This window comes from Pleurodeles waltl, chromosome 1_2, assembly GCF_031143425.1.
Source record: "Pleurodeles waltl isolate 20211129_DDA chromosome 1_2, aPleWal1.hap1.20221129, whole genome shotgun sequence".
Classification (NCBI taxonomy): Eukaryota; Metazoa; Chordata; class Amphibia; order Caudata; family Salamandridae; genus Pleurodeles; species Pleurodeles waltl.
This window is the reverse complement of record NC_090437.1, coordinates 620,711,510-620,723,681: the sequence shown is the minus strand read 5'-3', so window position 1 is coordinate 620,723,681 and position 12,172 is coordinate 620,711,510.

The window sequence follows — 12,172 nt, the reverse complement described above, 5'->3', positions numbered from 1 at the left end:
CAACTGCAATACCTACTTCTCACTAGTAGCTGCTTTGAATTCCAATTCCGAAAAGGAACAAACTTGTCCTAATGCAATGGCAGCGACAAAGCAACTGTCATCCTCAATATCATAGGCAAATGAATCAGATGTACACCACTCTTGACCCAGGACACTAGAACTACCAGGAAAATGTGATAAATAATCTGCCCTGATTTTCTTTCCCTGAAGTATGTGAACCACATCTAACTGAAACTGAAGAAGTCTTGCAGTAAATCTTGATATTCTGGGAGTGTTATTTTTTGTGCTGTTACCACCAAGAATGGACACTTATGGCTTGTGGTTCGTTTGTAGAAGAAAACGTCTACCCGATAGATAGCTATGAAATTGGCTAAAGCCCACCAGCACGCCAACAATACCTTTTCAATGACTGAATGATGTACTTCCACATCACGTAGTAACTTCGAGGCAAAGCCAATGGTGTGCTCATCTGTCCCAGATTTTCGTGTTAAAACAGGCCCTAACCTAAGTTTGCTGGCATCACCAGTCAGCACCCACTCAACAGTAGGATCATACAGCTTGAGCTCTTGAAAACATGACAACTGAGCTTCCACCCATTCAAATGCCTTTCTGCAATCTTCAACCCACTCAAATTCAACATTTTTCTTTAGCAGTTTGGAAATGGGTCTAACTTCAGAAACAAAGTCAGGAATGAAACGTGCATAAAATGTACTGAAACCTAGGAATGATTTAACCACCACCTTGTCAGTTGGAGGAGGTGCGTCAAGGATGGCACTTACATATCTAGGCTTAGGTTTGATTTCAGAACTCAAAATTACATGGCCAAGATATTAAACAGTATCTTTAAAAAAATCACATTTATCTCTTTTCAAGACAACACCTTTTTGCTGAAAAATGGCAAGCACTCTGTTAAAAACTTTATTATGTGTTTGTCTATCTTGAGTGTAAATCAAGACATCGTCCTGAAATTTAGCAACATTTTTAACATTTTTAACTTCAGGCAACAATGTGCACATAACTGTTTGAAACACTTACGCAGTTGACGCCAGGCCGTATGGCATGCAACAGTACTGGAATGTGCCCCACAGAGAAACAAAAGCAATACAATTATGGGAGTCAGGCTCTAGCTCTATTTATTTAATAATACACTGAAGCCAAGTCAAGTTTGGAAAATCTTAGCTCAAGCAATTGACACAAGCATTTCACTAATTTTAGGTAGAAGATGGAGCCTACCCATATCTCTTTATTGAGGGCACAGAGATCAACACATACCCTTAGCTCACCATTTCTCTCCTGGCCACCACCAAGGGAGAAAGCCAGAGTGACAACTCTACAGGTTCAATGATGCCATGCTCAGACAAACTTTCTATTTTTTAAGTCATCCCTAACATTGAATGGCACCGCTCTCAACTTGTGTTTTATGGGAATAGCACCAGCCTTTATTTTTATTTTGTGTTTGAACCCTTTGATTTCACCAAGGCTCACCTGAAAACATTTTGAGATAGAGATTTAGGACATCTTCTATGGCAGTAGTGTTTCTGATAACCAATACCCGCTCTTTGGCTCTAGGCCTTAACACCATACCAAAGAACCCCTGATGGAACAAACCGAGGATGTTTAACCCTTTGACAGTGACACATATGTTTCCATGAATTTGCCTCCTTTTATAACATTTTCAAAATATTCTTAAAGTTAAATTCTTTGCGTTTTGTACGATACAGGTCAGGAGGTAATAAGGGTTTATCACCCCTTGTAGAAGAAACAAATTTTGAGTGCTCATAGTGCTCCTCGCTCCCAACTCAACTAACAATCTTAACTGCTAATCACTGACTTGAATATCCACATGAGGATCTACACATTCACATGGATCACCTCGTCTCACATCACCATCAGTTACAACCAACACCATATTTTGTATTTCATTTACCAGATCGTCAGAATCACAACCTCTGTCATCAGATATGTCAGTAACTTTAATTTTCTTAAGTTTAGAGGCTTGAATACTTTTGCAAAGTGTCATACTCTTTTTCATAGTCTACAGGAAACATTTCTGGCTGGTCATAGCTTCCCATTCTTGGTGTGAGAAGGATTCCCACATCTGAAACAAATGCTTCTTTATTTAAATAAAGAATTGGATGGTTTGGAAGCATCAAACTGTGGAAATTTCTTCCCCACCCCAATCTCTTCCACCTGTTCACGGTCTCTGTCTTCTAACTCCTTCACCGACTTGAAAGATGTTTCAATACTTTTTGCAATTCTTATAGTGTCTGCAAGTGTTAAGTTACCTAAGTACAGTAATGTTTGATGTTTATTCTTATCTGAAAAATGGCTAATGAACTGGTCGCATATAACCTGATCACTGAAATTCTCGAATTGGCACTCAGCTACTAATTTGGGTAGGGATAAGAGTCAACATCTTCATTGGGTGTCTGTACCCTTTTGAACACTTCATGTCTGGAAACTGAGGGGCATGTCAAACCTCTTTGCCATTTTTTTAACTTTTCGTAACATTCGTCAAAATCTGTGTCTTACTAATTCATCCTTAGACAGCGCTTACAAATAGACTTTCCCTCAAACCAATGGAATGAAGCAATAAGTATTTCTGTCATTCAGGTCTATATCTTGATGTGCCTATGGTCCCTAAGTACATCTTGAACGCATCAAACCATTGTCTCCCAGGGTATAGGTGGCTCACATGGAGTATCTAAAAATGATGGAGGTGGATTCACAGATTGCATGATGAAAGCGTCCACCAAAACAGAGTTTTACAGTATTTGCTCACCAACCTTATATGATAGCATACACAGCACATGTGCAGAATCAATAGCACTTATAAGATGTACACATTACTATGTTAATCAAGATCTTGAAGAATGATGTGCATATCACTGTGTGCAAGAGACTTTCTAGACACACCGCAAGTATTTTAGAAATGCATAAAAAGAGTTACTCACTAAGCACATGACAAGAAATGCATGGGTATCAGAAGTCAGGTTGTCAGTGCCTTATAATAGGAAAAGAAAAAACAGCTGTGTTGACTTCCATGCCAATGTTTACTATTTTGTAGCTGATGCCTGACTTTGTAAAATGGCTGCCACAGTTGCACACTACACTGCTCTCTGCGCCCATACATAGACCGGAAAATGCATGCTGGCAATGCCTGACCTTAACAAATGGCCACTGTAGCTGTACAGGCACCAGTTGTCTAGCAGCTGAAGCCTCACCTCTTTCCAAACTGAAGAATGCTCCGATGTCAGAAGTCACTGCCTGACTTTTGAAACAGGCCACTGTAGCCGTGTTTTTGCCTGTAGTATTACGGCCAATGCTTGACTTTTGAAGATGGGTGCTGCATCTGCGCATAAAAATGCTCTCTGCCTCTTCATACAGATTGGAGCAAGTTTGCAAACAATTCAACACAGCACCCACCTCACCTGAAAGTCCAGTGTACAATCTCCAACTGCTGAAGATTGACATCGCTATGGTGTCAGCATCAGGTGGGCTGAAATATATGACAGGGCCAATTTTACACACATAGGTTCTCTTCGAAGAGATTGTTTCCCTACTACTTGTTGCCAAAAATGATGAGGTAATCACAACATAAAAAACAGATAAAGTAAACATGAATTTATTCAATTCACATTCATGGAAAACACCACCCCAAGCTGCGACCACATCAGCACCCCTTGTCAGCTCGCCATCACCTGCCAAATAATTAAACTTTCTATTTGGAACCCATGCTTCACACTGCCTCAGGACACCTGTGTCTTGAGGCACTATGAGCCTTGAAAACTGCACACTGTTTACTGGAGAAAGCAAGAAAGTGACAAGGACAGCCAATGGTTAATTTTTATCCAGCCACACCACGATGGCAATGTTGTTGCGGTGGTTTCAACATTAAGGGCTTCTGCTGAACCTCAGCCTGAAAGTGAGTCTTTGGTGTGGTGGTCAGTTGGCCACAAACATTCGGGTATAGCCAACCTCTGCTGCGTACAGCTAAACACCATGTGAAGTTGGTCGTCCACAGACAGTGAGGAGCACATGTGTCCCTGCATTCGCAGCTCAAGACCAAAGGCTATTTGCAATGTGTCAAAAGCCCCACACCTGTTCACAGCAGGTATCGGGTGCGAACCAATAATACACAAATGTAAGATGTTCAGTTTTTGCACCTGGTAGTGAGGTGAGCCATCATGCATTATTCTGTGAACCATGCAGACTTAATTTAGATCTTGGTGTCAGGTGTAAAACTTTCATGAAAGGGACATATGGGAAACATGTTCAACTTGGCAGCTGCCAGATGTAAAATGGTCCACAGTGTTATGAACAGTTTTAAGAAAGCCAACGTGCTCTTTAGGTATGCCAGTGAGAAGGGATGTACCTTAGTCTAGACTTGATAGTACAAGGACCTAGCTATTGAATTGAGACCTTGTCATGGATATAAGATTTAATCTGTCTAAGAACCCTCAGCTGCAGCTTTGAGTTCTGTTATATATATATATATATATATGTGTGAAGGACAAGCCGCTTGTTGGGAATGTTGTTTAGAGTTGTTGTTGAGTCTGTGCTTACGTTAAATTGAAGCCACTATTGAACAGTAAGATTTGAAAAGTGGGTAAGATAAGCAGAAACTCAATTCTCTGAAGGTTGAGCTTAAGATGCTTTAGTGTCATCCACTCTTGGATTTGTTTCTAGGGCCAAGGGAAGAAGTGTGATTTCAGCAATTGAGGAGATCATCAGGTACAACTGTGTATCATCAAAATAATGTTGTGTGATTTTTCCGAGCCGGGGAATAAGTCATCAAGAGGTTCTTGGTAAAGGTTAATGAGTGTATGGGTAAGGATGTAGAGTTTGTGGAGCCCCTTACATGAGGGAAACTGAGCCAGGGAGTGAATCTTACATTTTAACCCCTCAGTCCCCAGAGAAGGGTGAAGTAGCTCAAGAATATGTTACTGGTCAGCAAAGTGGTGTAGTGCTCAGTAAGTGGGCATTTGCCCACTGGAGGATGGTATAGGACATTAAATCTGGTGGTTTGTGGGGATCAGATTTGAACGCAACCACTAAACATTTAAAAGAGGAGTAAAATTCAGTCAGGATGTGCATGCATTGGTGGGGATTTATGTCTGTGACACTAAATTACTCCACCAGTCATTCTTTCTACCTGACTGAGGAGGAGCATGGAAATATCAGGTATGAGGAGAAGGTCCATAATAGTTTGTGAGGTTTCATTTTGCAGGTTTCTGTCAATATAAGAATTACCAAGTTCTGTATGATAAAAATGTTAGCAACTTCTAAACTTTATTTGAAAGCCAACTTACAGTTGCTTCACATGCCAGATCTGTGCTCCATTTAGTTCCTCAGTTATTTGGTATCATATAGGTCATGTAAGAGTTCATGTAGCATGAAGTTATGATTAAGTGTGTTCGTTCAGTTCTGGCTTTGAATTATTAGTGATGTTATCATAGCATTAGCTCTTACCCTCTTTGTGTGAATGTTCATATTACTATACTCAGTACTGTGGACTTTATTCAAGCTTTCCACTCATCCATTCTGTGACTGAGCATTTGTGTGCTTTACTCTGTGGCTCTATGATAGGTGCATGTTAAGGTCAAGCATAAGCGTTTGACCTCGTGTATACTTTTAGTATACTTCTTCTGGCTTAAAGCAATTTCATTTGTTGGTTGCATTGTCCTTTAAAAATTCTTGCTTGCTAGTGGTCAGTTCTGTCTTTTTTTCTCTCCTTTTTCTGTTTCAGAGCAGTGACCAACTACTGTATTATTCCACTTTGGTTTCTTTATCTGTTGCTGTGATGGACTATTTCTGTTATTTCTTCGATGCTTCCCTGTCACTGTGGGTGTCTTAGGCTGGTGGCTGCCTGCATTTTATTGCAACATCCCGTTCCTCCCATGTCACTGACATTTGTTGTGTCTTTATTCCAGTGCTGTCCTCTTTACCTCTTGCTCCTAAAATAAGCTTATTTTACAAAAGAGACACCCAGTCACGAAAGCCACAATATTCCCTTTCTAGCAGAATGTATCTAAACCTAGAAGCATTGATGTGAAAGTTGCTCAGCCTCACATCGCATTTCGAGTGTCTCTCCCCAGGCACCCTCCCTGCCAGCACTCACAACATCGCACACAGAGCATTGCTTAATTCCTTTATTGGGGCCATAAATCTTCTCAGGCTTCTCTGTTCATTGAAATGTGAAGCAGAAATACTTGCAAGAATATTCATTCTGGTAAAATAAAAATAAAATACTTTTCCAATCTTATTTTCCAATCACTGTTCAGATGTTTACACAGCGCGAGGTAGTGCAGTCATCTCATCTCTTCCCAAGGGCTTGTGATTTCTGATGCTCTATCGGCCTTTTACAGAACTATTTGTTGCAAATTTAGCAAAATGCTACATACATTTAATATGGTTGATTCTGCATCAGTATGTTCCAAATTATATTTATGGTGCCTTGTTGCTAGCTGTTTTTTATTCCTAAGCCCAGATTGATTTTAGTATTAAACACACACTTGCACCTTTAGCATTATTTTAACATAAGATTTATATGATTTATGTGCTATAAAATGTATGTGCCTTACTGGCCATTCAGTAATATCAGATTCTTATATATAACTGGCAGAAGTACTATCCCCGCCTTTCATTTCACTCATTTTGACTTGCTTTACTGGCCCTTGTCAAATGCAACACCACACAATTTAACGCCACACAATTCCATACCACTCAACATAATTCCAGTCCACACGATTCCACTCCACACCACATAATTCCACACCAAACCACATAATTCCATTCCACACCAAATATATCCAATACACACCACAAGATTCCACATAATTCTATATAATTCATGCCATGCCAAATAAATCCCCTTTATACCACACCACAACACATACCACTCCACGTAATTACACTCATGACACACAATCCCACTCAACATAATTCCACTACACACAATACCACATAATTCCGATCCACATAATTTCAATACACAGAGCTCCACTCAATGCCACACAATTCAAGCACACACAATTCAAAGCCAAACAATTCCACACCACACAATTCCACTCAAACACACATTATTTCACTCTACACCACATAATTGCAATCCACACAATATAATTAAACATCATTACACAAAGTTTCAATACAAGCCACTAAACAGAAGTCCATACCATGCAACATAATTACATTCCAGCGCTATTAAATGTCAATGCTCCGCATAGCAAGGTTGCATACTCTTGAATTCCCCCCCTGGCCTCTTTAATCCACTGCCAGACACTCTGTGCCCCTTTAGCTCTCTTTTGTGGGTTCCTGCTTTCTTCCTTTGTGAGGTGTGTGTGTGTGTGTGTGTGTATATATATATATATACATATATATGTATATAAATATATATATATAAAACTATATATATGTTTGTTTGTGGCTATGTATATTCCACCATTCAATGTCTTTTTAAGCTCTCTCATGGCTGGACCTTTTGTTTTACAGCTGAGAGTAGTTTGTGTTTTAAGGGCCTTGTTTGTAATAGTATTGCAGTAGGCCTGAAAATGTGTAAGGCACTACGCTCTCTAGGGGTTACATATATGGGTACACTGCATTACTTTCTGCCGTTCTGTTTTCATGTCGTAATGCCCTCTAGAGGCTGACTATATGGTTACATGACCATGTTTCTTACAAATGCTATTTTCATTACGGTGTCCTTTTGGGGCTGTTCTGAGCATTACAGTTAAGATACTCCAATATTTGCTGCACTCAGAAGCTTGCCCCATAAAGCTTTGCGAGGCATTCCTTTTACAAAACATTTTTCCCCATAACTCACTGTGTGGTGGTCCTAGGCCAATGGGACCCCCATCAAAATTTTCAGCATGACACACACTATCTAGGGCATCTCTGGGTCCACACACTAGGTTGGGAGATGCAAAATAATAAATCCCTCACCAGTCAGTGTCTTTGTAAATTCTCTCATGGCTGGAAACTTTTGCTTTACAGGTGGGCGTAGTTTGTGTTTTTAAGGGCCTTGTTTGTAATATTATTCTAGTAGGTTTGCTAGGCCTGAAAATATATAATGCACTACGCCCTCTAGGGCTAAATATATGGTTACACTGCATTATGTTCTGCCATTCTGTTTTCATGTGGTTATACCCTTTTGGGGGCTGACAATATGATTACATGACCATGTTTCTTACAAATGTTATTTTTATAGTGGTTTCCTCTAGTGACTGTTCTGAGCATTACATTCAAGATACTACAATATTCGCTGCACTTGGAAACTTGCCCCATAATGCTTTTGGGGCATTCTTTTTACAAAACAGTTTTGCCCATAACTCACCGCACAATGTGGTCTTTCTGTCTAGGTCATCTCCGGGTCCCCACACTAGATTGGGGGGACCCCAAAATATTAATATAAAAAATATAATAAATAATGGCAATATTTTCATTTTTTGCTGACAACAGAGGAAGAAGGTAAATAGAAGTGATTTAGTTATATGCAGGGCTACTGGTATTATGTTATGTGGCAGAGAGGACCAAATTATGCAGCAGGGTTGACCAATTTATGTGGCAAGAAAAGTCCAGTTATGCATTTAGAATGCCAATAGCTCTAACTCAAGCAAATGCAAGACCTATTGCATTGCAAATGTTTGTTTTCATGATGGAATTGAGGTCTCCTGCTTGGGCTGTCACGTTGCTGTCAGGCTCTTGGTTCCCATTCTTGTGCTTTGGTGAGAGGATGGAGGACTGCAGTTTCTTTGCATTTCATCCACACTGTCTTGTCCGAGTGCTGTCCGAGGAACTTTGTCCACCAGCTGTCTGCTTCAGCACACTTCTCACATTCAACTTGAGGTGACTGCCCCAATGGCATCACATTTGTAAATGTAGGGCCTTTCTCCAGTGAGCGCACCCGATATCAGTGCCGACTGTAGTGTGAAGGGGAAGAGGCATTGCAGCTCCAGGTTGTCAGTCATCCACCATGCTGATTGTCAAGTAACTGTGCCTGAGAGAAGAAAGGGCACATTGGAATGGTAGAAGGCCCAGTGGCAGGATCAGGACACCAGAGACGCGCTGATGCACAGTGCTGTGGCACATAACTGTTGGTGGGAGAGAACCGCCTGACATTGTGACCTGGCAGGCAGGCCCCAGACCATAACGCAGTTGGCTGCCTCTTCTCACTGCACTCCTACAGGCACCCCACCATCCACTATATCCTATAACTTTGTTGATGACATCATAGCAGAAGGCAGAAAACATGAGCAATGAGCAGGGAACCCGTCTTAGGTGCATTGGCCATCTTAGTTTCCCTGGCCTTGCCCCCCTCTTACTCTGTAAGTTGACTTGAAGAAGGTCGTGGACATGTCTGGCATCCTAGAATGACTTGTCACGTTTGCCAGCATCGCCAGACTCTGGACTCCCTGTAATTATTGATGCACATAGAGGGGTGGTGTCACCATCCCATTTGTTCACTAATCATATATTTGAGTAGAACATATTATATGTGTCTGTTGGTTTGTTACCTAATAGTTCACATGCTTGCTTTTTAAATGTAAGTGCTTACCTAAATTCTTGCAAACACATACACAGGCCCTCATTTACTAAAGTTTGCATGGACACTCAAGTGAAGAAATTATGAGAAATAGAGACTTTTAATTACATTTCATAAAGCGTATGCTGCCTTTTGTGTTGCAGGAGAGCCCAGCCACAACTTTAGTACATGTTGGCAAGATAATTTTACATGTGTGGTTGGGTATATAGACTGTGTAGTATAATCCTGGCATGTTTGATTAACATAAAATAACATATGGCTATAAGTTGCATTTTTAGACCGAGCATTCGAGACCTCTTGTATACACTTTGGTATATACTTGTTTGTGGGCTCTCTGCTTTTTCATTGGTTTGTTTCAGTGTCCTTAAAAAATCCTTGCTTCTAGTGGTCAATCCTTCCTCTTTGTCCCACCTTTTCCTCAGTTGTGCACTCTCCTGGAGCATTGCCCCAGTATTTGTACCCTTCCACTTGTGCCACTGTAGCATGTGCTTAGGGACTACTTTTTTCTTAGGCTCAGATTATTTGGCCAGAGCAATGGATGTTTTCAGTGGCTCCAGTCTGTTTCTGTAAACAGGGCTGTTAATCATGTTCTTCTCTTATTACATGTGCTGTACATTCAAAGACCAAGGTCAAATGTTAGGGGCTACTTAATGCAGGCGTCTGGTTCCCCGCTACCACACAAAGACAATAATAACCACAACTATGTTTACACTGATTTCCTTATGCGCTGCCAATGCGTAGAGCAAATTGCAACCGTTACAATATTTATTGTTTATTCCCCCAATTTAAAATGGCCACCGCACATCATTCACGATGATGTCATTAACGTCATGACAAGGCCATCTCTTTTCCTTCCCCATTGCTTGTTGTTTCTGTGACCTTTTCCAGTAGTTCTTGGTCTGGCGACAGTAGCAGATGCAGACTAGCTGCTGTTCATGCTGTGATGTGAGCGTCAACTTTTTTCTGGTAGGCTCTAATTCACTCTTGGTGTTATTCTGAGGAGTGTAATTTGCTATTTTGCTCACAATTCCTCTCCGCCTTGTGCGGGTTTCTTTTCAGTAGGGTTGAAAGTGGGTGCTCTACAAATCAGGGGGAGAAGAGCAAAGGGGTCGAGCAAAGGTGCTAAGTGCATCTCTTGTAAGGACTCCAGAAACAAGCCACCTATCAACATGTAATGACGCAGAATATATATTTACCCCATTTTCTGCTCAGGAGAGAACAGTTCTGTAATAGATGTGCTGCTTTCCTAACCACATAAATGTGCCCACCCACATCTCTTCCAGGCACACTCTTTCATCACAAACACAACAGTGTGAAAAGCTTTTTCCCTGTACTGTATGGTTCTGAACAGGCACGTTACCCCTTCCCCACTGCATGTTACCAGCTCAGACACACACTTCCTGCATGTTCATCCCTGCTCCAGATCCTGACTGCCCCATCCGCACTCTGGGGGAGTCACCATCACCACCGTGGCACATCTCTCATCGCACTTGCTTTTTAGGGTGCCGTACACCTGCACACACAAGCCCACGCCACTGTGTGCATTGACAGCTGGCACTGTGCCCTACGTGCACCTTAACATACACAGCAGTCACTGTGGACAAGCTGCACGAACTGGACAACAGCCCTGAGCATGCCATGAGGAATCGTTACTCCCGCACACCATTTGCACACACAAAACGGTCTGACACACTCCACATGCACCCTGTCACACTTATACCTGTTCACATCCTCGGCCCCACTCTTCGACCTCCCAGACACTTACACCATGTGCCATGGGAAGGACAAAGCCCTTTAGTTATTCCATCTGTCCTTTGTTGCATCTCTCGCCCCGTTCTACCGCTGTTGTGAGTCAGGAATCCCCAAGGTGCCTCCTGCGTTATCTGTCAGCATCCCAGGGATTAGGGTTAAATAATATCTCTGTTCTTGGTTAAACCTTCATGTTTCTAATTAGCATAATGTGCTGTGCTACACAATTGGTTTTATCAATGCTTGTTTTACCAATGCTTGTTTGTTAATATGAGCAGGTGTAGACATGTGTTTCTAAATTGGGTGTGGTGTAGAACTGTGCTTCTAATTGGGTGTGGTGACTCATCCACATGTGGAAACTCAACTGATTTCCTGATTGGCTATAAATAGCAGAATGAAGCATGCCTCCCTGCTTGGCTTTGTTTTGCTTCCTGATCTCAGCATCTGATTTGGCAGTCCAGCCCCTGCTGTCATCCTCGTATTCAGGACTTTTGGGACAATTCTTTTCTTTGTTCCAGTACCAGCTGACACCAGGCATTCCTCCAGCACTCCGGAAAAGACTGCAGCTAAGTGACTAGTATTCTCCAGGGAGTTTGTTCTTTGAGCGCCACGCTTTCCTAGAACAGCTGGTGTATTTCAGGCCTCGTATTTTGGCAGAGTGCTTATCTTGAAGAGACAAATGTATTTCTGAACATTCTACATTATTATTGTAGTTACTTGCCTAAATGTGCTTCAGGAAATCTGCTTGAGCTCAAGTACTACAAAAAGTGACAGTGCAATTTTAAAAGAGCATTTACATGACTTTTCTTTCTCCAGTAGCATAACTCTTGAATTTAAATTGTGCCATTCATGCCTGTGTTTCAGGTTTGAGGAATTTGC